Source organism: Gossypium hirsutum, chromosome A06 (assembly GCF_007990345.1).
Source record: "Gossypium hirsutum isolate 1008001.06 chromosome A06, Gossypium_hirsutum_v2.1, whole genome shotgun sequence".
Classification (NCBI taxonomy): Eukaryota; Viridiplantae; Streptophyta; class Magnoliopsida; order Malvales; family Malvaceae; genus Gossypium; species Gossypium hirsutum.
The window spans coordinates 21,327,920-21,355,264 of NC_053429.1; the positions used below are offsets into that span (position 1 = coordinate 21,327,920).

Consider the following 27,345-nt stretch of genomic DNA (forward strand, 5'->3'; position numbering starts at 1 on the left):
ACAATTACAATACATACATTCAGTTTAGTACAGATATCATGTTCAGTAAAAAATCATACAATCAGCTCACATAACTAGGGGTCTAAGTAAAGCTTACCGACCCTATAGTAGGTCCACAGTCAACTAGGGCTACCCATGCAACCTTATACAGTATTTTAGAGAAATGGGCTCACACGCCCATGTAGTCTGCTCGTAAGAGCCCACATGCCTGTGTGGCCCACATGGCCCAAATTGGCCTTGGCTGTGTAGATTATATGGCCTGCCCTAGAATCCCACACACCCGTGTAGATTAGCCATGTGCCCCACACACGCTCGTGCTATAGCACAAAACCTACCACACGGCCATTTAGCGTCGATAGAATGGTTTTTGACTTTCTTTGAAACCTCATTTTTTTTGGGTACACACATGTATCGTTTTTGACGCAAAAGCAACTCCAAGCAATCCTGAACTTATGATTAACCAAAATACTACTCAGTTAATCACTTAACCGACGGATTAAAACCAACCCGAGCAGGTTACTCAACTATTGAGTGATTGAAACTTACCCCCAACGCCTCAGAACGACTTGCTTATGAAGTAGTACTAGAAGAGTCTCGATCCTCGCGATATACTGCTGCAAAACGTTAATAAACCCCCAATCAATACTTAGTATTCATAACTTGCAATTCACAAAACTTACTTACGGAAATGTGTGAGGCTATGTTTCGCAAATATGATGAATCAAAGACGAAGTTGAAAAGGGAAAAGAAGAAAAATCGGCAGCAAGCAGAAATGGGAGAGAAAATTTCTTTAAGAGAGAGAAGGAGAACCGAATTTTTGGCAAAAAATAGACTACCAGATATTCCATAATTCCCTAAATCACTCAAGTAACCCCACTAAATCACAACCACCTTAGTATTTCGGTGATACATGATATTCGATACAGGTTTTAAATATTTATAATGAATCGTTCTTGAAACTAAATATTATCATGATGAAGGCAAGTGTACCTATCGAATAGTGGTATAGCTTTAGCGAGACCGGATTATCGAACCCAAAAAAACTAAAAGTACTAGTATCAACTTTCTTTTTATTATCTAGCCTAAAAAATAAAAAGGGTTTTGTTTATCTAACTAATTAACTAAACTAAGAAATCATAGAAAAAAATTTGGGGAAAATACTTTTTGGAAAACTCGATTGATTAAGACAATACCTAAGGAAAAATCCTCCTAGACTTCACTTGTTATTTGACTCTGAATCGGACAATTTATTCATTCAACTTGTTCCGTAGAGATCCCTAAGTTATATTATTATCTCTCTCGACACTAACAATGTCTAACCCTAGATTGAGTAATTGAAATCTCTTTCTAATTAACACCCTAGGGTTGCATTAACTCGATCTATGGATCTCCTTATTAGGTTTCACCCTAATCCAGCAAAATCTTGTCACCCTATCTCTAGGCGCGCAACCAACTCCGCTTAATTATGACAAGTTTACTCTTAGACAAGGTCTATTCCTTCTCTAAATAAGAGCTTAACTTGAATCAATATCCTGGAATATCAAAACAAGAATTAAGAACACATAATTAAGAACAAGTCAAATATTTATCATACAATTTAGATAATAATAACAAGATCCGTCTTAGGTTTCATTCCCCTTAGGTATTTAGGGGTTTTAGTTCATACTAATGAAAGAACACATCTCAAAAGAAAAAATAACAAAACATAGGAAAAATCCAAAACTCCTGGGGGAATTTGAAGGGAGATATTCAGTCTTGATGGTGAATTCAGCTTCTGAGATGGATCGATCGGCATTCATTGAGCAATTCCTTGCTTCCTCCTATGCGTCCCCCCTCTAAGTGCCTCCTTAGGTGTTTAAATAGACTTTGGAATGCCTAAGAGCCCTCAAAATTGGCCTTTTTCGAATTGGACTAAACTTTGGCTCGGCAGGGACACGCCCGTGTGTGATTGCTTAAGGTCGTGGTCAAGGCTGTTAAATGGGCATGGGCGTGTGATCTAACCGTGTACATCGTGCTTTGACCTTGCCAAAGGGACACGGCCGTGTGGTCTACCCGTGTGAGAAAGTCTAGGCCATGTTGATTTCGTATGTTGGCCTATTTTCTCCGTTTTTGGCCCATTTCTCGTTCCTTTCACGCTCCTATGCTCACCTAAGTGTAAAACATGAAATTAAGGCATTAGGAGCATCGGATTTACCAATTTTAAGGAAAAATCATCCATAAAATATGCTAAGCATGGGATAGAAATATGTATAAATTTTTGTTTATCAAATACCCCCACACTTAAGCATTTGCTTGTCCTCAAGCAAAATCCTCAACTCATAATCAAAATAAATTCTTCTCAACTTATAATTTCTATCGTTAATATCTCAAAATAATCCATAGGTAATCATACATTGAAAAGTCAACCGAAAGAACATCAAAGTTTCAAACATTCCAAGTTGAGCATTTTATTATGAAAACATAGGTGCCTCCCCTCATCTAAGTAATTACCTTTGATTCAAAATATCACAGAGTTTCACATCCTCACTAAAGATTCACTCAAATCACTCGAGGTGTTTAAGTACAACAAATGAAACACTCAATAGTCAATAATGAAAATTCATTACCATAGGCTTGCATGAAAATGAAATCTCCACCACTATAAATTGAGATGAAAAATCAATCAAAAGGTCTTTAGAGGGTTGTAATGTGGCTTTGGTTAAAGGGTGTGGTCACAAGCTGAAAGAAAGGGTTAGAATCGAGATTGAATTGAAAAATTGCCTAACTAGAAAAATGACTAGTCATCAATTGCGTACAACAGAGCTTTTTCTCAGAATATGGAATTTAACTTCTTTAGCTCAGAAGATCACTACTACTAATATGTATACATGTATATATATATTTATCAAAACAGGTCAAATTACAAAATAGAATAAAACATAGTTAAGCAACTATTCCAACTTAAATCTTGACAAAAATAGGGATCAAATTAATTAAGGGGATTTCAACAATAATGAGTTATGGGTTAATATTGAGGGTAAATCAATGAATGGGTTGTTAGGCTCAAGGGGGCTCACTAAGGGTTAATTGTGAAGGTAGGCTTTTATGGAGTGAGTGGGCTAAACCTAAGTGCCTTTATATCATTTTGACATATCAAATCAAATGGTGTGGCCTTGACATGATAATCAAGCAAGTTCTAGAATAACAATTCAATATTGACACACTGATAATGAAAGTGAGCATGAAAGAAATAATAGATTCTCTAAAGGCTCAAGATCTCACAAAAATTATAGCTTTTTGATGTTTAAACTTGTGAATTCCAACTCAAGATAATACCTAAACTTGGGGGAAACAACCTAAAAGTTTTTAATTCTTCAAAAATAAACTTATCATGCTTGATTCTCTAATGTCTTAAAGTTTAAACAATCAATGTATAAATGCCTATGTTTTAATTCAAGACATATCAATAAAAATCATAAATTAATTAAAATTCATTCTAATAGTGATATGAGTAATTCACGTGAGAGTAAGACAATATTCAGGGGTTTCTTAATGGTGAACTAAAAGACCTTCCCACACTTAAGATATACATTGCCCTCAATGTACAAAGATAGATATTTGAAAAAGACAGATATATATAATCATAAGATAGGGAGAGAAGTGAAACTTCCTGAATGATGAATGAATTCCTCGAACTGGAGTTTTGGAGAGTAATCAGTGTGAGAGTGGAGGAGGATACTCCGGTGGTGGTAAAGTTTCATTGGTCCATAAGTCCTACGCCAAAAGAATATTATATCTGGTGGTAGCTATGGTCGTGGTTGAGCAGGACATGGCAGTCGTGGAGAACCTTTCTCGGTGGAGTTTTTAGTTCCTATGTGATGATGAGCTTAGGAGCTCTTTATAACTGTGATAGAATCAGGAACTTTTTAGGGAATATATAAGGAAGAATAATTACTCGATATGAAATAGTCGAAATTCAAAATTGTTAAAGAAAAATTATAAAACCTAATAAAAATATGCTTACAGAAAAATAAAAAGTAGTCTTAAAGTAGAATAAAAGTAAAAACACAAAATAATAAATAAAATTTTTTAAACATCTTCATCGCGAGATGGTTCACAAGGTGGGGGTGGCGATGAGATGTGGAAGTGCTGACAAATCTGGTGTAGTGTAGCATCAATGTGATCGAAGCACTGAAAACACTGCTGCTCGAATCGAGTTAGGCGCTCAGAGATGTCAGCGTATGAAGCCACCGCATGAACTGGACGAGAGGGTGGTGGTGGCTGAGACGGTGGTTCCTCATGACGTGGAGGGACATCATCAATAATGTCCTCAAGGTCTCCCTCCTCGGCTGATTGGGCGAGCCGATACTGAGGAGAGTGGGTTCCTCGGCGCTTCTCGATCATTCTCATACTAAGCATGCTCGAGATGCCTTGTGGGGACATCTGGCCAATAAGAGTAAGTGAGGATGATTGGGATACTGTGTTGAGGAGCCCGAAGTGCTGTGCCAGTCGAGTCACGTAAGGGCCAATGAAGATGACCCCCCTCCGATGCCGCTCCGTCTGGTGGCGAATGACAAGGACAATAAAGTAGGCGAGGTCGAGTACATGCCCGTTCGCCATGCTCCATAGAAAGTAGGTGTTGTGAGTGTTGACGACGTCGATGCTCTCTCGACGTCCTGTCAAATTGAGTGCCAAGATGACGTGTAGGTACCTCAAGGAAGGCTAGAGAGCTGATGCCTTGGAACGGCTCGGGTTAGGGATTTTAGGTGAAGAAGATGATGAATATTGAAGGGGATTTATAGATTTTAGAACACACAGCCAGGGGGCACGCCCGTGTTCCCCAATTTTTTACCCGTTTGATTACCGAATTTTGAATTTGGGTGCGTCTGGCATTTGGCCCACACCCGTGTTCCTTGGGCATGTGGGTGCACATGGCCGTGTTACACAGCCATGTCTGTCTTCGTTCGCTTCTCCCACGCTGTGTTAATAGGTTCGACCACAGGTTCTAGACACGGGTGTGGCGAATGCTCGTGCTATTTTCTCAGGTTCAACCACAGTTCTACAACACGGGCGTGTCATACGTCCGTGTTGTTTTGGTAGATTTTCCCACGGTCCTAACGAGCGGCCGTGGCAACTTATCGTATCCTGTGTTGGGGAAAATTTCACCCTGTTTTCACACGGCTTGGCAGAGTGTGCTTTAGAAAGTCTGCGTTGCATGAGTCGGTCAGTATGTTAGATGTTAAAACTAAAATTTAAAGAAATTAATATTTTTAGTGCTCGGGTTGCCTCCCGAGAAGCGCTTCTTTATTGTCTAAGCTCAACTTACCTCTCTAGTGAATGGTCATGGTGGTTCGAGGAGTTTATACTCATCATTCCTACTATGAATCCCATCAAAATAAGGTTTTAGGTTGGTATTGTTTACCTTAAAGGTGCCGAATTTGGGATGACTTACCTCGACTATACCAAATGGGAAAATGCTAAGTACCGTAAGAGGAATTTCTTCATTCGGTTTGGCAGTGTCAATGTGAGGATCTACGGTATCTAATGAAACTTTATCTCCAACCTTAAATTGATTTGGTGAAACATTAAGCTCGTTCTGGCGTAGCTTTGGTTTATTGTGTTTTCGTAATTTAAATGTCAGCCATTCATCTAACTCCTCGATTCGTAACCTTCATTCTTCTTGGGTAGATTCTTTATTGTGGATTGAAAATGGCTCATGTGTGTCCTTCGAACTTATTTCTTGAAAAATAGGTTGCACTGTATGATCAGTCTTAGTAGAACAATTTGTACAATCACTTTCAATTTTTGATATGTTGTTCGGGTTGCGAGCTTGAAGGTTGATTGTTTTGTCTCCTACACGAACTGTGATTTCACCTATGCCAACGTCAATAATTGTTCTAGTAGTTGCTAAAAAAGGTCTTCCCAAAATTAAAGGAACATTACTGTCTTCTTCTATGTCTAAAACAAAAAAATCAACTGGGAATATAAATTTGTCAATTTTAACGAGTATGTCTTCAATGATACCCCTAGGAAATCTGACAGTTTTATCTGTTACTTGAATGCTCATCCTAGTTTGTTTGGGTTTCTCTAGACCTAGTTGCTTAAAAAATTTGTAAGGCATAACATTGATACTAGCCCCTAGATCAGCCAACGCATTATTAACATCTAAACTACCAACTAAATAAGGAATCGTAAAGCTCCCTAGATCTTTTAGTTTGTTGGGTAGCTTATTCTGAAGAATGGCTAAGCAAATCGCGTTCAGCTCCACATGTGACCTTTCATCTAACTTTCGTTTATCTGCTAGAAGTTCTTTTAAAAATTTGACTGCGTTTGGCATCTGCGAAAGTGCTTCAATAAACGGTAGGTTAATATGTAGTTTCTTTAAAAGTTTAAGGAATTTACCAAATTGTTCGTCTGAGCGGTCTTTCCTTGTCGCATTGGGGTATGGCACACGAGGTTTATATTCTGTAATTACCGATTTTTGTTCGTTTTGGCCTACTAATCGCGTGATTTCATGATAGGTTTTAAATATTTATAATTAATCATTCTTGAAACTAACTATTATCGCAATGTAGGCAAGTGTACCTATCGAACAGTAGTATAGTTTTAGCAAGACCGGATTGTCGAACCCAAAGGAACTAAAAGTACTAGTAATGACTATCTTTTTATTATCTAGCCTAAGAATAAAGAGGTTTTTATTTTAACTAACTATTTGTCTAAACTAAGAATTCACAGAGAATAGAATTGGGGAATTGCTTTTGGGAAAATCGACTGAATTAAGACAATACCTAAGGAAAAATCCACCTAGACTGTACTTGTTATTCTGGCCCCGAATAGGAAAATTTATTCATTTAACTTGTTCCATAGAGATCCCTAAGTTATGTTATTATCCCTATTCAAGACTAATAATGTCTAATCCCTAGATTGAATAATTGATACATTTCTCTAATTAACACCCTAGGGTTTCATTAACTCGATCTATGGATCCCCTTATAAGGTTTCACCCTAATCCGGAAAAATCTTGTCACCCTATGTCTAGGCGCGCAAACAACTTCGCTTAATTAAGACAAATGTACTCTTAGACAGGGTCTATTCCTCCTCTAAATAAGAGTTTATCTTGAATCAGTATCCTGGGATATCAAAACAAGAATTAAGAACACATAATTAAGAACAAGTTAAATATTTATCATACAATTCAGAAAATAATAACAAGATTCGTCTTAGGTTTCATTCCCTTTAGGTATTTAGGGGTTTTAGTTCATAACTAAATAAGAAAACATCTCAGAATAATAAAGAATACAAAACATAAAGAAAACCCAAAACTCCTAACGGGAAAATTGATGAGAGATCTTCAGTCTTGATGGTAAATCCGGCTTCTGAGATGGATCAATCGGCTTCCTTGGAGTAATTCCTTACTCCCTATTCTATGTCTCCTTTTCTTCCTCTTTTAGGTTGTATTTAGAGGCCTCAAAATTAGCCTTTTCCGAATTGGACTCAACTTGGGCTCGTCAGGGACACGCCCGTGTGACACGCCCGCGTGCGATTACTTCAGGCTGTGCTCGAGCCTGCCAAATTGACACGGCCATGTGGTTTGCCCATGTGAGGAGGTCCAGGCAGTGTTGATTTCGTACTTTGGCCCATTTTCTTTGTTTTTGGCCCGTTTCTCATTCCTTTCGCTCTCCTATGCTCTCCTAAGTATAAAATATGAAATTAAAGCATTAGGAGTATCAAATTCACCAATTCTAATGGAAAATCATCCATAAAATACATTAAACATGGCGTAAAAATATGTATAAATTACGGTTTATCACCTACCTCATTCTTACCTTCGCTTACCATTGGTTCTGGCCTTGGTTTTACCACTAACCCTTCCTCATCATGACTGGAAATTACATTGAGTTGCTCCCTTGGGTTGGATTCAGTGTTGCTTGGCAGGCTACCTTGTGGTCGTTCAAAAATCAACTTGACGAGCTATCCAATCTGAGTTTTGAGCCCTTGGATTGATGCTTGTTTATTTTTGAGTGCCGTCTCGATATTCTAAAAATGAGTCTCTGACACCGAGATGAATTTGGTTAGCATCTCCTCAAGTTTCGGCTTTTTCTCCTACTGGTATGGCAGGTTGCTGAAAGCCAGGAAGGGGTGGTGGTTTCTAATTTCCTTGGCCTCCCCATGAAAATTTTGGGTGATTCCTCCAACCTGCATTGTAAGTATTGTTATAAGGATTGTTTTGAGATCGAGGATTATTACCCATGTAATTTAACTGTTCGTTCTCGATGTTGTGGTCATAAGGTGGGTATCCTGAATTGCTCGATCCACCTCCATTTGCCTCACACTGCATTACTGGGTGAACCTGTGAAGAACTAAGAAAACCATCAATTTTCTTATTCAAGAGTTCTACCTGATTAGAGAGTATGGTGACCGAATCGACGTTATGAACGCCGGCTATTTTTGTTGGCTTACTCCTCATGACTTGCCACTGATAGTTATTCAAAGACATCTCCTCTATAAATTCATAGGCATCTTCAGGTGTTTTATTATTGATGGTTCCGCTAGCAGCTACTTCAACCATTTGTCGAGTCGAAGGATTCAGGCCATTATGAAAGGTTTGAACCTGTAGCCAGAGTGGTAACCCATAGTGAGGGCATCTTCGTAAAAGGTCCTTACATCTCTCCCATGTATCGTAGAGCATCTCTAAATCCATCTGCACAAAAGAAGAGATATCATTATGTAGTTTAGCCATTTTAGCCGGCGGAAAATATTTTAGTAAAAACTTTTCGGTCATTTGTTCCCAAGTAGTGATTGACCCCCGCGGTAGCGAATTCAACCACTGTTTAGCTTTGTTTCTCAATGAAAAAGGGAATAACCGAAGGCGAATGGTGTCATCAGAAACGCCATTAATTTTAAATGTATCACATAGTTCTAAAAAGTTTGCTAAGTGAGCGTTGGGATCTTTGTCCTGCAAACCATCAAACTGAACAAATTGCTGTATCATTTGAATTGTGTTAGGTTTCAGTTCAAAAGTATTTGCAGCTACAGTAGGTCTAACTATGCTCGATTCAGTTCCTGTTAAAGAAGGTTTAGCATAATCATACATAGTGTGCAGAGCAGGATTTTGATTAACAACAGTCGCAAGAGGCAGCGGATTTTCTTGGTTTTCAGCCATCTCCTCAGCGGTGGTTGAAGTATCTTCCTCTTGCTCTTCTGTGCAACGTAAGTTTCGCCTTATTTCTCTTCGATTTCTGCGAACTGTGCGATTGATCTCACTATCAACAATGATGGTCCTGATGGGTTTCTCCTGGTCATAAACTAGAAAAACCTGTTAGAGGAAAATAAATGAAGAGTTAGAAAAGAAAATAAAAATTTAAATTGCAATAATAGTAAAATGGCTAAAGTAATAAAAATCGAGTGTTCCTAATATCTTAGTTCCCGGGCAACGGTGCCAAAAACTTGATACGTGATATTCGTGATAGGTTTTAAATATTTATAATGAATCATTCTTAAAACTAACTATTATTACGATGAAGGCAAGTGTACCTATTGAACAGTAGTATAGCTTTAACAAGACCGAATTATCGAACTCAAAGAAACTAAAAGTACTAGTATCAACTTTCTTTTTATTATCTAGCCTAAAAAATAAAAGGGTTTTGTTTATCTAACTAATTAACTAAACTAAGAAATCACAGAAAAGAAATTTGGGGAAAATAATTTTTGGAAAACTCGATTGATTAAGACAATACCTAAGGAAAAATCCACCTAGACTTCACTTGTTATTTGACTCTGAATCGGATGATTTATTCATTCAACTTATTCTGTAGAGATCCCTAAGTTATATTATTATCTCTCTCGAGACTAACAACGTTTAACCCTAGATTTAATAATTGAAATCTCTTTCTAATTAACTCCCTAGGGTTGTATTAACTCAATCTATGGATCCCCTTACTAGGTTTCACCCTAATCCAGTAAAATCTTGTCACCCTATCTCTAGGCATGCAACCAAATCTGCTTAATTATGACAAATTTACTCTTAGACAGGGTCTATTTCTCCTTTGAATAAGAGGTTAACTTGAATCAATATCCTGGAATATCAAAACAAGAATTAAGAACATAATTAAGAACAAGTCAAATATTTATCATACAATTCAGATAATAATAACAAGATCTGTCTTAGGTTTCATTCCCCTTAGGTATTTAGGGGTTTTAGTTCATACTAATAAAAGAACACATCTCAAAAGAAAAAGTAACAAAACATAAGAAAACCCAAAACTCGTGGGGGAATTTGAAGGGAGATCTTCAGTCTTGATGGTGAATCTAGCTTTTGAGATAGATCGGTCGGCTTTCCTTGAGCAATTCCTTGCTTCCTCCTATGCGCCCCCCGTCTAAGTGCCTCCTTAGGTGTTTAAATAGGTTTTGGAATGCCTAAGAGCTCTCAAAATTGGCCTTTTCCGAATTGGGCTAAACTTGGGCTCGACAGGGACACGCTCGTGTGACACGCCCGTGTTCGATTCCTTAAGGCCGTGGTCAAGGCTGTTAAATGGGCACAGGCATGTGATCTACCCGTGTAAATCGTGCTTTGACCTTGCCAAAGGGACACGGCCGTGTGGTCTGCCCGTGTGAGGAAGTCCAGGCCGTGTTGATTTCGTACGTTGGCCTATTTTCTCCATTTTTGGCCCGTTTCTCGTTCCTTTCACTCTCCTATGCTCACCTAACTATAAAAACATGAAATTAAGGCATTAGGAGCATCGAATTTACCAATTTTAAGGAAAAATCATCCATAAAATGTGCTAAGAATGGGATAGAAATATGTATAAATTACGGTTTATCATTCGGGTAGGCCGAAACTCTTACAATCACTGAGCAAAAATCAACACCCTTACTCGTGCAGGGATTCGAACACGAGATGTTCAGTAATTTAACACACCATTTAACCACCAGACCAGCAGGCCCATTTTGATATATCCTTATCAATAATTAAACATAAGCCTATTAAGCAAGGTTAAGGCTTTATTTAGGAAAAATCTCAAAATTTGGCAGAGGTAGGGCGTGAACTTGGGACCTCTCACACACACCCAGAACACTTAACCACTGAAACAGATACACAATTGTGTCACAAATTCACAATAACAAAAATATAAATTTTGAGGCGTTACATTGATAGCCCTAGGAGGACATCAACAACAAATAAGAAAAGGTAAGGAGATAAAGGATAAATTGTATTTGTTTATTTCCTATTAATAATTATCTTATAGGAAACAAAGTAAATACAATCCAATACCTATCTTACCCATTTTTCAACAAACCTCATCCTAATTAACACTTTTCTTAAAAAATCCAACTCCACCCTATCATATGCCCTGCTCATATCCACCTTCACTTCTTTATTCATTCTTTGCCCCCTCTTTTCCTATTTTAAGTAATGGAAGACTTCATTAGCAATAATAATATTGTCTTGTATTTACCTGCCTTGTATACAGGCACATTGGGTCTATGTAATCAACACCCCTATCCAAGGATTTAATCTATTCACCATTACCTTCGTCACAATCTTATAAGAAAAAGTGCAACAACTTATTTGTAACAACTCGATTTTTAGTGGTGTTGGAAATGACAGTTTCAAAATCTCATTTCCATAAATCGAATCTGTAAATGTTAATATTAAATATTTATGAGGCTAGTATAGAAATATATTAAAGTTTGGTCCAGTAGTTTTGCCGAATTGATAATTAATTAAGGTATATGTACTAAATTATAAAAGTCCAAATACTATAAATTTTTAATTAGAAAAAGGATCAAAATGGTAATTAAACCAATTTTCTTTATTAAATAGTGAATGATGATGTTATTGTCCACTCATTGATTAAGGCTTAAATTAATTAAGACTAAAGTAATAAACAAGGTTAATTAATTTTAATCATCGTATAAAGACAACTTAGTGCTTGTCATCTTTATTTTCTTCTTCTGCTTCACTGAATGTACACCAAAGTAAACCTCAAGAAAGTCATTTTAAACCTCAAGCATTCAGACTTCAAATTATAAGTGTTTTCAATCCCATTTCTTATAATTTTTATTTTTTTGAAGTCATGAAAACTTGATTTAGCTAGCCCATGTATCAATTTGTGAAACTTTCAAAGTTTATAAAAGTTTCCATTGATGATTACTTGAAGAAATTGAATTTAAATTGATAGATTTTAAGCTTAGATGAGAAAAATGACTAGTGCGTAATGTTTAAACATTAGTTTTGAATATAAGTTCTAAATTGTATAAATTGTGAAATTGATGTGAATTTTCTATAATAATAGATAGTATAAGGTCCTAGAAGGATGAGATTGAGACAAGTTTTGAAATTGAAGGTCAAAATTTCGATTTTAAGGACAAAATTGAATAAAATACACAAATTAAGGGGTATTCAAAAAATAAAATTGAATAAGTTCATGCATATCATGGAGTAATATAAAATGTTTTGTATTGATAAATTGTTTAGATCAAGAATTGAATTAAACCAGAGATAATTAAGGAAAAGCCAAAATTGTTTAGTAGTATTTGAAGTTTCATCTTAATTGTTGATTTTGCCAGGTAAGTTCATTTGGCATGATTGTGATTAATTTTTTATGTATTTAAGTTATAAATATTTGTATGTTTGGTTGTAATTGAATTGTTTGCGAATTGGTACAAAAAGGTGAGAGATGATCTAAATTGTAAAGAAATGGTTTTATTTGTTAAATATGCTCGAGTGAACTTAGTAAAGATTAGGATATGATTGACATGTCAATAGGTTTATATGCATGCTGGTGCAAGATTTGTGATAATACAAAATATGTGATTATACGGAGACCTTTAAGTGTATACTGGGATCTAACATTTGTTGCGGATCATTGAGTATAAAATGTCTCTATGGAGACACTAGTGTGGTGGAGGGATATATTATTATACAATTTTACATATGATTGCATGTAGGCTTTGCACTTCAATGCCTTTGTATGGTGTAGTTATTGCTCGGACGAGCAATCTGATGTGGTGTAGTTACTAATGTATCTGAGTTTGTTTACTAGAGTTTATCGGGCTAAACGGTCATTGAAAACATGAAAAATTGCAATTGAATGGTATGAGCTTGATGATGAAATTGATCAATGTTAAATTGAGCATGAATGTCTTACTGAGACATTGGTTTGATGTATGATTGAGATACTTTATGGTGTAATTATATGTTAAACTCATATTGTTTGATGTTGTGGATTGTCATAACAGGCCAAACTATATCAACATGTTGGTGGATTTATGTACTTAATTGAAAGCTAAGGTAAGTTTGGTTTAGATTCATATGAACTTACTTAGCATTCAATATGATTACCCTAGTTGTTTCCCTTTTCTTGTAGATTGTCACTTTGCAGAACGGATGAAGTTGGATCAACTCGAAGCTCACATTATCCTATCACCAATTTAGTATATGTTGATCATTTTGAATTTGAGTTGTGGCATGTAAATTGGTGTCTTGATGTATATAAATGTTTTGGTACTTATTTTAATGTTTAAAAGTCCTTTTGAGATGATCATGGGATTGAATTTGGCTTGAGGAACTTTGATAGTTTGAATAAGTAATGAATATATCTATTTGAATCATGACTATTTTTCCTCTCAACAACTCCATTTTTTTAAAGGGCTCTATGTGTCAAAAAATTGTGACTAATACAATTTGAATTACAAAACCATCAAAACCAAGATTTTGAAATTCGGTTCTATAGCCACTCCTAATACTAGAAATTGAGTAACCATTTTCATTTTGATTGATTTTTGAAAGCTTGATGAATTTTTCTAAATCTTCATCTTTAGTACATAAGAAAAGAACTCAAGTAAATATAGAGTAATCATCTATAAGTACAAAAGCATATTATTTTCCACCCAAGCTAGTAGTTCTAATAGGACCAAAAAGATCAATGTGAATCAATTGTAAAACGCTACTAATAGACATATCATTGATACATTTGAAAGAAATTCTTTGACACGTGTATCACAAACTTTATCTAAATCTAAATCAATTTTAGGCAAACCTCTTACTAAATCGTTTTTAATCAATTTATGCAATATGATCATACTAACATGTCCTATTTTTTATGCCATAACTAAGAAGCATTTTCATTTATAACCATAAAACAAATGTTTGAAACATGTAAATCATTTAAATGCACCATATGTAACACCTTCACCCATTCTGGTCATCGATTCTGGGCAAAAGGAGTGTCGTAAATAAACCAAATCCTTTGACATACTTAGGTGCTCATAAGATATGATCATACTGTATTACCCATTTATAAAATTTACAACAATGACAAGATTTTTAAAAAAAGGTTCACCGTTCAAACTCTGGGTTCTAAAGGATTTAAATAATTACATCGTATTCACTCTCTTGGCGGAGTTCCTAAAAGTACCCCTTCTTATCTGCATGACACCTTACTAACGATCTCATTGATCCCATACAATCTGGATTGGTCCTTCATTAAGTTCCTTATCTCGCGAATCCTTTAATCACAAGTCAACTTTTGTAAGTTCAAATGGACTTAGTGAGTTTCTTCATTACATAATACATACCCCACTTTGTTGGGGTTTAAATAAATAATAATAGATGCAACAAAATCCTTGCTGCTTTGGAACATTTCTCTCAAACCATCATGGTGGATTTTATCATATTATCGATCCTATCTACTGGTGGATAGATCGTTAAGCAATTTCCTTCCAGCCATCCTACTAACCTTCGATCAACCTTGACAGTTCCTTTGAATGTCTCACAATTTCTGGGGACTCTATCCTTTTCTTTTACTTAATTTTATTCTTCCATTTATCCCTAATGTAGATTTCTTCTTCTCACCATTATGCCCTATTAATGCGGCCTTCCGACTTACCCTTCTAAAGGCCCTTAGTGAGTATTTTCAATCTATTCAGTTCGTGATGGACTCTTTCCCTATCTTAATCTCATAAGACTTGCTCACCTTGCATCCATTAGTATGACTAATAAGGTCCTACGCCACTTTGGCGGACTAAATCCTGTTTAGTTTAAATAGTGGTTAGATTACTCCTTTGTAATATGATTTATTCGTATTATTATATCCTTAAAGTAACACACCTTTTTGCTACTATGGCCTTCAGTACTAAACCGAATGTTGTTGTGTGGCCATTTGAGTCACGATTTCCCTTTCATACTACATCTTCATGTAACCCGCCACTTGGTTGATACTTCATTAATGGTTTCCCTTTAAAGTGGAATAGTATTGACAGGCATATTTGTCATCCCATATTCCTTCTTCCACAATGGGTTCTTTCTAACCCCTCATTTTCTTAAGGTCTAGCCTATGTTCGTAGGACAAACTGCTAGCATATAAGGTTACTCTGAGCATCCTTTGGTAGCTTTTACTGGTGAATCCTTATCTATGACCTTTGATTATACCACTTTCACTCACTCCTACCTCAAGCACCACTAGTGCATCAGCTTCTGTGAGTATTCCTGTTAGGTTACCTCCCATATGCTTTACTGGTTTCCACAACTGCTATTCTAGCAAGTCCTTTTTTTTTTTGCACTTTATATTTCCCTTAATTTGGTGGATTCCTTCATCCTACTGGCTAACTAATGATTGACCATACATCCAATTTCCTTCTAACCTCTTTTTCTTTATTTTCAAAAGTTTCCACTCTTACCATTTCGAATGACCACCTGTGTTTACTTTCCTGGTGAACTACTCCATGTTTAGTGTAATAGTCCGCCTAGCGGAGACTCATATTCTATTACTGTTTGGCGTATAGATAGTAAAGATAATGGAAGAATTAAGTAAAGTATTTTTTTGGCTAAATAGAGTATTATGTGTGTTTCGCCATTTAGTGAACTCCTAGTTTTAGCGAACACTAGGGTTTGGCAGACTCTTCTTTTTAGTATCCGCCCACCTTAGATGTTTTGCGAACTCGTTAAGTTCATAGTTGTTATAAGCTTATTTTATTTAGTGCTTGATGATTTAATTATCTATGTTGGGATTTAGCTAAGACTTAGTTAGAATCAAACTAGAATACTGTAAATGATTTGACTTAAAACTTGTTAAGTGCGTTTAATCACGGCAATCAAGTGTGTTCATTGAATTATCTTATTTTTCCACTAAAAATTGTTTCTGTTGCTTAAGTATATAAGGATAATTTTTCCATCATGGATTACCTTTTCATCTTTTTCTTCCCCGAATTTCTTTGTAAGTCTCTAAAAAAACTTAGTGTTGAGAGCTTCTCCGAAGAGAGTTTGCAAAGTTTAGTTAGCACCCATGTTAGTACCAGCTTGCTGGTAATTTATGGTGAAATCTTAGGTTGTTACCGATGTAATTACATGTTTATTGAATTTCATGCATAGATATTAGATTTTTTCACGAGGAAGGAAACTTCCTGATTTTTAATTATGTGTTATCGATTCTTGCATGCATGATAAGTTTCAATAGGTTAATAATCTGATAAGAATAATTATCTTACTTTTATCTCAAGATACTATTAAGGATCCCAACGACAAGGGCAAATGACTTGTTGTATAGATTATTGTAGTAGATTTTCTAGTGAGGTCCTTTGTATAGATTATTACATAAATTGTGAAAGGCAAGTAATATCTCTCTGTAACGTATGAATGATATATGTGTGGATGATGATAATCCGGTGTCATTAGTTTGAGTTCAGTCAGTCAGTATTATTAAGTAAGAGTCATCCTTCATACTTAAGCCAGTACTATCGATTTGTGATATGTGAAATCTGGCATGTGGTAATGGAGAAGGGGAGCTATGTTTGTGATGCCTCCGGTAAGGTAACTATAATGCAAACTGGACTGGAAGATCACGAGAAAGCATGCTATGCTGTGTAAAATGATATGAATAGTTAAGGGGAGTACGTATATGAATAAGACTGTATGATATGTTTCTAATTCTGAACTCTGTGTTCAACACTGACTTGAGGATGAGTTACTTGTGCCATGTTGAAATGTCCCAAAGGACTGCCCTGTGTTTGATGTCCTGACTCACTAACCTATGTTTAATGTCCCGTTGGACTATCCCATGTTTAGTGTCCCAACGGACTATCAAAGGATGACATAACGTCTTTTAGTTATGGTCTTACTCATTTTTATCATGACGCCATAGCAATTTTCAACTATGGTCTTACTCATTTTAATCATGATGCTATAACATCTTTCAGCTATAGTCTTACTCATTTTTATCATGACGTCATAACATCTTTCAGCTACGGTCTTACTCATTTTTAGGGGTCTAACCTCCGATTTGTTCCGATGGCCTACCCATGGTCTTTATTGTTTACTCTTCCCATTGCATTTCTTCTATTCCTCCATTTCACCGTTCCTAGCATTGATGCTCGAACACTGCAGTGACCCCTCCACAAGGCCCAGTGCTTCACACATCACGAGTGCACATAGCAACATTGTATGACAGTATCTAACAGAATCACTCTCTATTCCTCATTGCTAACTTCCTGTAACCCGTCATGAATGTAACAACCCGATTTTGGGCCTAGTCGAAACAGTGGTTTCATGACCATGAATCTGACGTAGAAAAACTTGTTTTTATTACATTTTTATGGCCTACAGTTCTATGTAATGATTTCGTGAAAATTTCGTTCGAAAATTTTAAAGTTTGAGCACTCAATTTAGCAAAAAAGACTAAATTATAGAAAGTGTAAAAGTTGAGTTCTACATGCTAGAGGTGTCTAATTGCTATGAAATTTTAAATTGAAGGTCCTTAGATGGTAACTAGACCATTTTACTTTAAGTTAGACAAAAATAGACATGAGGTAAGAGAATTTTAATGTTTTAAGAAAAGGGCATTTTAGTCATTTAGTTAATAAAAGAATTAATAATCAAATTAAAAACCAATTTTTGCTCATCTTCTACCCTTGACCTAAAATTTCAAAGGGCAAGCATAGCTAGGGTTTTTTCATATTTCAATCTCGATTGTAAGTCCGTCCTTGTCCAGTTTTTAATGTTATTTACATTTTAGAAGTCGTTATCACTCGATCAATCTATTTCTACCATCAATTTGAGAAATTATTAAGGTTTAAGGTCTGAACCATGTTAGATATGTGTGTATTTTGATGTCTAATGGTAGAAAATGTATGTTTGGTGTATGATAAACAACTTTTGCTAGGTGATTTTTTATGAAAATTTCAAAATGACCTATTCGTAAAAAGGTTATAAGCATGAAAGAGGTTCAGCTAGGCTTTGGTCTTGAAAAAATGGAATAGATTTCAATTTAGGAGCCTAGGGACCAAAGTGTAAAAATGTCAAAGTTTAAGGGAAAAAATGTAATTTTTTCATAATGTGATTTTTGAACTGAATTGAGTAATGTGAATAATAAATGAGTTAAATTTTCTATTATAGATCAAGAGAAACAAGGTTCGAACCTAGATTGGAGGAAAAACAAAGTATTTGACGATTAGGTCCCATTTCTACTATTTTTGTATCGAGGTAAGTTTGTATGTAAATAATGCATTGTTTTAATTATGTTTTAAATGATTTATTATTGTATGAATTTTTATTGACCCTTGGACGTATTCGACAAAGTTTTGAGAAGTGTGAAATCCTGGTTGAACCTTAAGAATAGATAGGATATAAATGTCATGACATTAGGGTTACTAAGATTTCATGTAAGACCATATCTAGGATATGGCACCAATATGAGACTTCGTGTAAGACCATATCTGGGATATGGAATCAATATGAAACTTCATGTAAGACTATAGCTAGGCTATTGGCATCAATACGAGATCACATGTAAGACCATATCTAGGATATGGCATTGGTACGATATAGTGTATACAGAACTCTCGAGTATCCTTTAGTATTCCAAGTGGTTCAACGGGTAATTTAACGAGTATGGCAAAGATGAATTGTGTGAAAATCCAAGTTCAAGATGACTCAGGTATATACGTAAAACTCATACATAATGAGCTTGTTATGTGATAAACCCTCGGAAAGGTTATGATTGAGTAAGTTTGACTATGAGATTTATGATAACATTTATGTTAATTTACCTCATGTTAATTGTATGTTAAATGTGTATTTATGATGCTTATTATTTGCATAGGAACTTACTAAGCTTTATAGCTTACTGCCCTTTCTTTTCCCTTGTCTTATAGTGTCACCAAGCTAGCTTGGGGATCAGAGACTGTCGGAGATCCACTTACACTATCAACTTATTATTTTGGGTATCAATGAATTCAACATTTTGAGTTATGGCATATATAGGGACTTGTTCATTTTGTTATGAGGCATAATTGACTTGGCCAAGTGTGTTGGCTTATGTTGGTTGATAATTCATTTTGTAAATGGCCATTGAAATTTGGCTAATATTGGTTTAAGTATATATGCAAATGATGATGTTTTCATGGATGTGGATATTTGCATGGCTTAAGTTGATAAGAATGTGATGTTTGTATGTGATAAATGGTAGTATGTGAATGATATGTGGATGCCGTGATTGTGGCTGAATTGGTTGAATGTAATTGCTTGGATTGGTGCTATGTTTTGTTGTGTAGATGACTGCATTAAAAGGTGACAAAATGATTTGGTAAATAGCTTTATTTTTGTCCACATGAGTAGACACACGGGCACGTGTCTAGGCTGTGTGTGACAAACGGCTTGCCCCATAGGTGTGTGTTCCAGCTGTGTGTCCCCTGCACCTTAATTGTTGCAAAACAGAATGCTCAGAATTGAGCACACGGGCATGCATCTCAGCCGTGTGGATGGCACGACCTCAAGCACGAGCATGTGCCCTGGGCGTGTGAATTCTGCACCAAATTTATGAAAAATCATAATGTTTAAATCGACCACAGGGCTTAGCACACGAGCATGTGACTTGGTCATGTGACTTTAGTTTGTTCTTGGGTGACAAATAGAGAGTTACACGTGTTAGGGACATGGGCGTGTGATGGCCATAAAACTAACTAAAAATTTGACTAAGGCAAGCGCACCTATCGAACAGTAGTATAGTTATGGTGAGACCGGAAATATCGTATCCACAAGGACTAAAAGTACTAGTAATTACTATCTTTTTATTATCTAGCCTAACAATTAAGAGAATTTTTAATCTAAAATTAATTATCTAATTAGCTAAGATTGCGACAGAGATTAAAGTTGGAAAAATACTTTTGGAAAACCGATGGAGAAGACAATACCCAAGGAAGAATTCACCTAGACTTCACTTATTACCTCTGAATTAGATGATTTATTCACTTGACTTAATCCGTATGAATCCCTGATTTATGTTAATATCTCTCACGAGACTAAAAACAACTGACTCTAGGTTGATTAATCGAAATCTCTTTCTAATTAAAACCCCTATTGTCACATTAACTCGATCTATGGATTCCTTTATTAGATTTGACTCTAACCCGGCAAATTTATGTCGTCCTATCTATAGGATTGCATGCAACTCCGCTTAATTATGGGCGATCTACTTTTAATAGGGAATTTTCCTCCTCTAAATAAGCACATCAAAAACCTGAATTAATATCCTGGAATATTAAAGCAAGGGTTAAATTCACAATTAAGAATAAGAACAAGTATTTATCATATAATTCCAATAGTAATAAGGTTCGTCTTAGGTTTCATCTCCCTTAGGTATTTAGGGAATTTAGTTCATAACAATAGAGGGAAACATCTCAAAATTGGGAAAACAACAAAACATAAAGAAACCCAAAAACTTCGGTAGAAATTGAATGGAAATATTCAGTCTTAAAGGAGATCCTACTTCTAGGATGATTTCAAAGGCTGACCTTGAGTGTTTGGGCCATATGCCCGTGTGAAGGGGTTTGGGCCATATGCTATTCTGAATTGGTTCTTAGTCGACACGGCCATGACACACAGGTGTGTGGCATGCCCTTTGTTTACCGTGTGGAGGTGCTTAGGCCGTGTGAAACACTGAATTAGGCTCATTTTGTCTGTTTCTTGTTCTTTTCGCCTTCTTATGCTTTCCTGAGTATAAAACATGAAATTAAAGGATTAGGAGCATCCAATTCACTAAATCTTATTATAAATCATCCAAAAATATGCCAAGCATAGGATAAAAATATGTAAATATTATGGTTTATCAAATATCCCCACACTTAAGCATTTGCTTGTCCTCAAGCAAAATCCTCAACTCACAATTAAAATAAACTATTCTCAATTTATAATTCTCATCAATAATGTTCGAAATAATCCACAAGTGATCATTCGTTAAGAGCTTAACTAAAAGATCATTAGAGTTTCAAACAATCCAAATTGAGCATTTCAATCATAAAATCATAAGTACCCCCCTTTATCTAAGTAATCACATTTAATTCCAAATTCACAAGGTTGACATCCTCACTAATGATTCACTCAAATCACTCAAAGTGTTTAAGGTTCAATAATTAAGCACTCAATGGCCAAACATGAAAAGTTATTACCATAGGCTTGCATGAAAATTAAATCTTCACCACTATAAATGAGATGATACACAAATCAAAAGGTCTTTAACTGGGTTGTAATGGCCCTTGGGTTAAAGGTATGGATAAAGGCTAAAAAAGGAGGTTAGAATCAAGATTAATTTAAATAAATTACCAAACTTTGAAAAAATAAATCTAATCACTAAATTACAAACAAGTACCAGAATTAACACTAACTAAAACTAATGAAATGAGCTTTTCTCTTAATATAATGACTTTAACTTATCCAAGCTCTTTAGAACAATATCTAATTGAATGAATATACGTTTTTTTTAAGAATAAGGACAAGTATGGAAAGTACATAACGAAAGATAATTCAGTAATTGGAATGAACGAACATAATTAGGTAACTAATCAAATTAAATCTCGATAAAAAGGGATTCAATAAAAGGGGAGAAATCCTTAATGAATCAAAAAGGGTTAGGTTGTGGGTTAATATTAAGGGAAAAATCAAGAAATAATAGTTAAGGCCCAAAGGGGTTCACTAGGGGTCAATTATGTGGGTAGGCTTTTATGGGGTAAATGGGTTAAAACCTAAGTGCCTTTATCATTTTTGTATATCAAATCAAAGGTGTGGTCTTGACATGTATAATCGAAGCAAGTTCTAGAATAACAAATCAATGTTGACACACTCATAACCAATAAAATCAGTGAGCAAGAAAGATATATGATCTAAAAGGCTCAAGATCTCACAAAAATTATGGGTATTTGATGTCAATCTTGTGAATTCAAAACTTCAAGATAATACCTCAATTCAGGGAAACAACCTAGCAATTTTAATCCCCAAAAGTCAACTTATCATGCTTAATCCTCTAATGTCTTAAAGTTTAAACAATCAATGCACAGTTACCTATGATTTAATTCAAAACATATCAATCAAAATAATAAATCAATCCAAATTCACTCTAATAATGATATGAGAGAATTATTTGAAAATAAGATACAAATTCAAGGATTTTCTGATAATCATATAAATAACCTCCCCACACTTAAGATGTACATTGTCCTCAATGTACAAAGATAGATAATAATAATATAAGCATAATATCATAAGAGAGGGAGAGAAATGAAATTGCCCTGAATTTTTGGATGAAATCCTTGGAAGAGCGAAACCTAGAATTATAGAGAAGGCCAAATGAAAGGCATGATTCTGAGTAACTAATAAGAAAATAAACACCACTGTGGAAGAGAATTAAGGGCTTACTTGATAATAATTATAAAGATAAACATGGTTCAGAATAGAAAACATAAGTCTTCAAAAATAAATAAGAGACAAAATAGAATTGAAATTAAAATAAAATAAAAATAATAGTAAAATAAAGGGACTCAAAGGTCCTCATCATCAGATGCCTTGTGGGTCGACGGCACCGAAGGAGAGATGTGGAGGTGGTGGCAAATTTGTCGAAGAGTGGCATCGATGCTGTCGAGCCGCTCAAAGCACTACTGCTCAAAGTGAGTGAATCGCTCGGATAACTCTGTCAAAGTGGTGGCAAGAGGTCAGTGACTCGGTGGTGGTGGTGGGGGTGGCTCATTGTGAGGGGGAGGGACATCATTATTAATGTCCTCTGGCTCATCTTGGTCAGAATGGACGAGTCTGTACTAAGGGGGGTTGAATCCACAGTATCGCTTTATCATCCTCATGTGGATCATACTCGATATTCCTTGAGGAGACATCTAGCCTACTAGTGTAAGTGTCGATGACATCTCTAAAGTGTCGAAGAGGCTGAAGTGTCGAGCGAGGCGAGTTACGTAGGGTCCAAGGCAAATGGGACCCCTCCTATGGCGATCCGTCTGGTGGCGAAAAGCGAGGGCGATAAAATATGCCAAGTCATATACATGACCAGTCACCATGCTCCATAAGAAGTAAGCATCAGTGGTGCTAACAATGACGGTGCTCTCTCTCCTCCTAGTCAAGGTATGAGCCAAGATAGGATGGATGTAACGTAGTGCTAGTGGAAGAGAAGTTGCCTTTAAGCGACTTGAGTCATAGGGAACAATACTCGCCGTAAGGTCGGTCCAACAGCAAGAGGGCGAGTAATTTATGTGTCGGTGAAGTTGTAAAAAAATCTCAAAAGCCATGAACTCCTCCGTGTAAAGGCCCAAAGCAGCTCCAAACTCTGGTACACTCATGTGCCTTACGAGTCCACCAAGTCTAAAAATGATAGTACCAGCCTCGTCAAGTGTATTCATCACATGCTGTAGATGGAACGTAGTGCAAAACTCCAAGGTCAACTCTGAATAGGTGGGCTCGATAATTGCAAAGAATCGATCCCACGATGCAATATCGAGATGGAATCGAACAAGGTGAGTAAGGTGAACCTACTCCAAAGTGGCCCAATCAATACAATGGCCCACTCTTAATGGTCGTACTTGAAGGAGCTGAAACAAGTCGTCCTGTGGGCCTGACGAAAATCGAAGTAGAGGATGATGAGCTTCGGTCGAGGTGCTTGAAGAGGTTGCTCCAGGACCCTTCCACTTTTTCGAAGTAGGGACGGTAGTCTTCTTACCTCGTGTGTTTGTCATTAGAGGCCTACAAACAGAAAAGAAGGGATTAATAAAAAAATGAAGCATTTAAATAGAATTCAAATAATTCTTAATAGTGATCTATTCCTAAGATAGCATATTCGAATGTTATAACATGAAAAATTCAAAAGTGAAATATCAAATGACAAAGAATCTAAAAATAAGATGTAATAAACAATCCTAATATTTATAATAAGTAAAATGTTAATTAATGTGTCATATAAGTCAATATATTGTACGCATTAGCAGGAGATAGATATGACTAAAATGATGAACTAAATATGGAGCTTTTAAAAGAATAGTAGCAATCAAACTGAAATAGAGTTAGCCTAAGCTAATCTGCAGCAAAATAGAAGTCAACTCAAGGGCATAATAAAACAAAACTAAAGTACAGACTAAGATAGAGATAAAGATAAATAAATCAAATTCATAACATAATAACAATAATATTAATACTAATAATGAAAAATAATAATAATAAAACTAAAGACCAGGAGTAAAAAGGGATCGACGGTGATGGCCTGAGTGTCGCGGGTAGACAAAGGGCGGCGGTGATGCTGGTGTGACGGGGGGACATAGTGGTGATAGAGGGAGAAGAAGAAAGGGAAGTTAAGGTCATCTCTTTAGGGGAAGGAGGCCGGCATTTGGGGGCTGGTTCGTGGGTGTTGGGGTGGGCTATGAGGGCGTGGGTTTTTTGCGGCTAAGAAGGCTATCGTGTGTGCGATGAGGGGTGGGGAGAGGGGTTGTTCTTGGTCGGGGTTAATGGGAGATGGGCATAGGGACGATGGTGGCCGGACGGGGGTTGGAAGGTGGTCGGGTCAAGGGGGGTTAAAGGGTTGCGAAAGCTAGGAGAAAGATGGGAGGAAAAAGACAAAATAGAAAAGATGAAAAGGGGGTTACGGTTTTAAATGGGGACACGGTCGTGTGAAGCCCGTGTTGGGCCACACGGCCGTGTCTCACGCCCGTATGGCTCGAGGTTAGCCCGTGTTTATCATAAAAATTTAATGCCCATTAAATACGGTCGTGTGCTACGATGTTCACTTCTCCCACGCCCATGTGGTATTCCACACGCCCGTGTGCCCGAATACACGGCCGTGTGCCTTGCCCATGTACCTCTCTGACTTGTTTAAAAATTTAAAAAATTTGCTCCAGTTTTCACATGGCTGTGTGGATCAAATTTATGGCCGTGTGGCTCGATACTTAGGGATTTTTAGCCCTGTTTCCACACGGCCATGGACACGCCCGTGTTTCCAGGCCGTGTAGGTCAATGTTCCTGCATAAAAAACATGAAAAATAGCTAAATTAAACTAGTTAGTGGTGTTAGTGCCCGGGTTGTCTCTCGAGAAGCGTTTATTTAAAGTCTAAGCTCGACTTACCTCATATTTGCATGGTCACAGTGGATTAAGGAGTTGAAACTCCTCACCTTTGCTATCAATTTTATCAAAATAAGGTCTGAGTCGAGTATTATTTACCTTGAAAGTTCTGAATTCAGTATGTGTTACCTCGACTGTACCATGTGGGAAGATATTCAATATCGTGAAAGGAATATCTCCGTTTGTATTGTACTCTAAAGTAGAAATTCGGGGGTCCTTTTCATCTAACAATACTTTGTCCCCGACCTTAAATTGCGTTGTTTCATCCCTACGCTTGTCTTGGTGTTGCTTTGATTCATCTTGTGCTTTTGGTTTCTCCATGATATGTGTTCGCCATTCGTGTAGTTCATCAATCTGAAGCCTTCGTTCTTCGTGAGTCACTCTGTTTTTGTGGCATGGATTAGAATGAAGCTCCATCACGTTCTTCCTAAGGGAATCCTGCAAAGGAGTTTGAACTGTAACATTACTCAAATTATCAGAACTTAAACAATCATCTCGATTACTAGATATTTTAGTAGAATCATGAGCTTGGAGTTTAATCGTGTTATTTCCTACACGAAGTATCAATTCACCTGTGCTAGCGTCAATGATAGTTCTAGCAGTTGCTAAAAAGGGCCTTCCTAAAATTAGAGGTACGTCACTATCCTCATCCATGTCTAGAACAACAAAGTCAACTAGGAATATAAATTTATCAATTTTGACAAGCACATCTTCGATAATACCCCTAGGAAATCTAATTGTTTTATTTGCCAATTGAATACTCATCCTAGTTTGTTTGGGTTTCCTAATACCTAGTTGTTTAAACATTTTATAGCGCATGACATTAATACTCACCCCTAGATCAGCTAACGCATTATTAACAGTTAAACTACCAATTAAGCAAGGAATCGTAAAACTCCCTGGATCCTTCAACTTGTTGGGTAGCCTATTTTGTAGAATGGTTGAGCAAACTGCGTTCAATTCCACGTGCGACGCATATCTAACTTCCGCTTATTTGCTAAAATCTCCTTTAAAAATTTCATCGCGTTTGTCATCTGCGAAAGAGCTTCAATAAACGGTAAGTTAAAATGTAATTTTTTTAATAATTTCAGGAATTTACCGAATTGTTCGTCTGTGTGGTCTTTCCTTGTTGCTTTGGGGCATGGCACATGAAGTTTATACTCTTTATTTACATCAATCTTACCATTATTCACCATATTGTCTTGCCTCGATTCAGTTCATCTCAACTAACCCTTCATCACTGTGCACAGTAATGGCATGAAGTTGCTCCCTTGGGTTAGTTTCAGTGTTGCTTGGTAGGCCACCTTGTGGTCGTTCAGAGATCAACTTAGCAAGCTGTCCTATTTGAGTTTCGAGCCCTTGAATCGACGCTTGCTGATTCTTAGGTACTGTTTCGGTATTTTGAAAATGAGTTTCTGACACCGAGATGAATTTTTTAAGCATCTCATTAAGGTTCGATTTCTTCTCTTGTTGGTAGGGAGGTTGTTGAAAATCTAGAGGATGTTACGGCCTTTGATTTCCTTGACTACCCCATGAGAAATTGGGATGGTTCCTCCAACCTGCATTATAAGTGTTACTATACGGGTTATTTTGAGGTTTAGAATTATTACACATATAGTGGACTTGTTCCTCATCGGTGCTAGGGTTGAAGGATGGATAATCTGTGTTGTGTACTCCTCCTCCATTTGAATCACACCTCATCACTAGATGTACCTGAGTAGAACCATACAAACCATCAATCTTTTTATTTAAAAGTTCTACCTGGTTGGATAGCACAGTGACAGGGTCGAGGTTGAAAACACCGGCTGTTTTTATCGGTTTTGTTCTCATAACTTGCCACTGATAGTTATTCAGTGACATCTCTTCAATAAATTCGTAAGCCTTTTCAGGTGTTTTTTTCTTTAAAGTTCCACCGGCGGCTGCGTCGATTAGTTGCCTTGTTGAGGGGTTCACACTGTTGTAAAAGGTCTGAACCTACAGCCATAAAGGT

At 36.5% G+C, this 27,345-nt stretch overlaps 1 non-coding gene across 1 annotated transcript; it reads left to right on the forward strand.

Moving 5' to 3' along the window:
- The first annotated feature begins 8,606 nt into the window (after positions 1-8,606).
- On the forward strand, positions 8,607-8,712 carry LOC121231088 (small nucleolar RNA R71). Its single transcript, XR_005929156.1, has one exon. It is a non-coding gene; the product is annotated as a small nucleolar RNA R71 (small nucleolar RNA).
- The last annotated feature ends 18,633 nt before the right edge of the window (positions 8,713-27,345 follow it).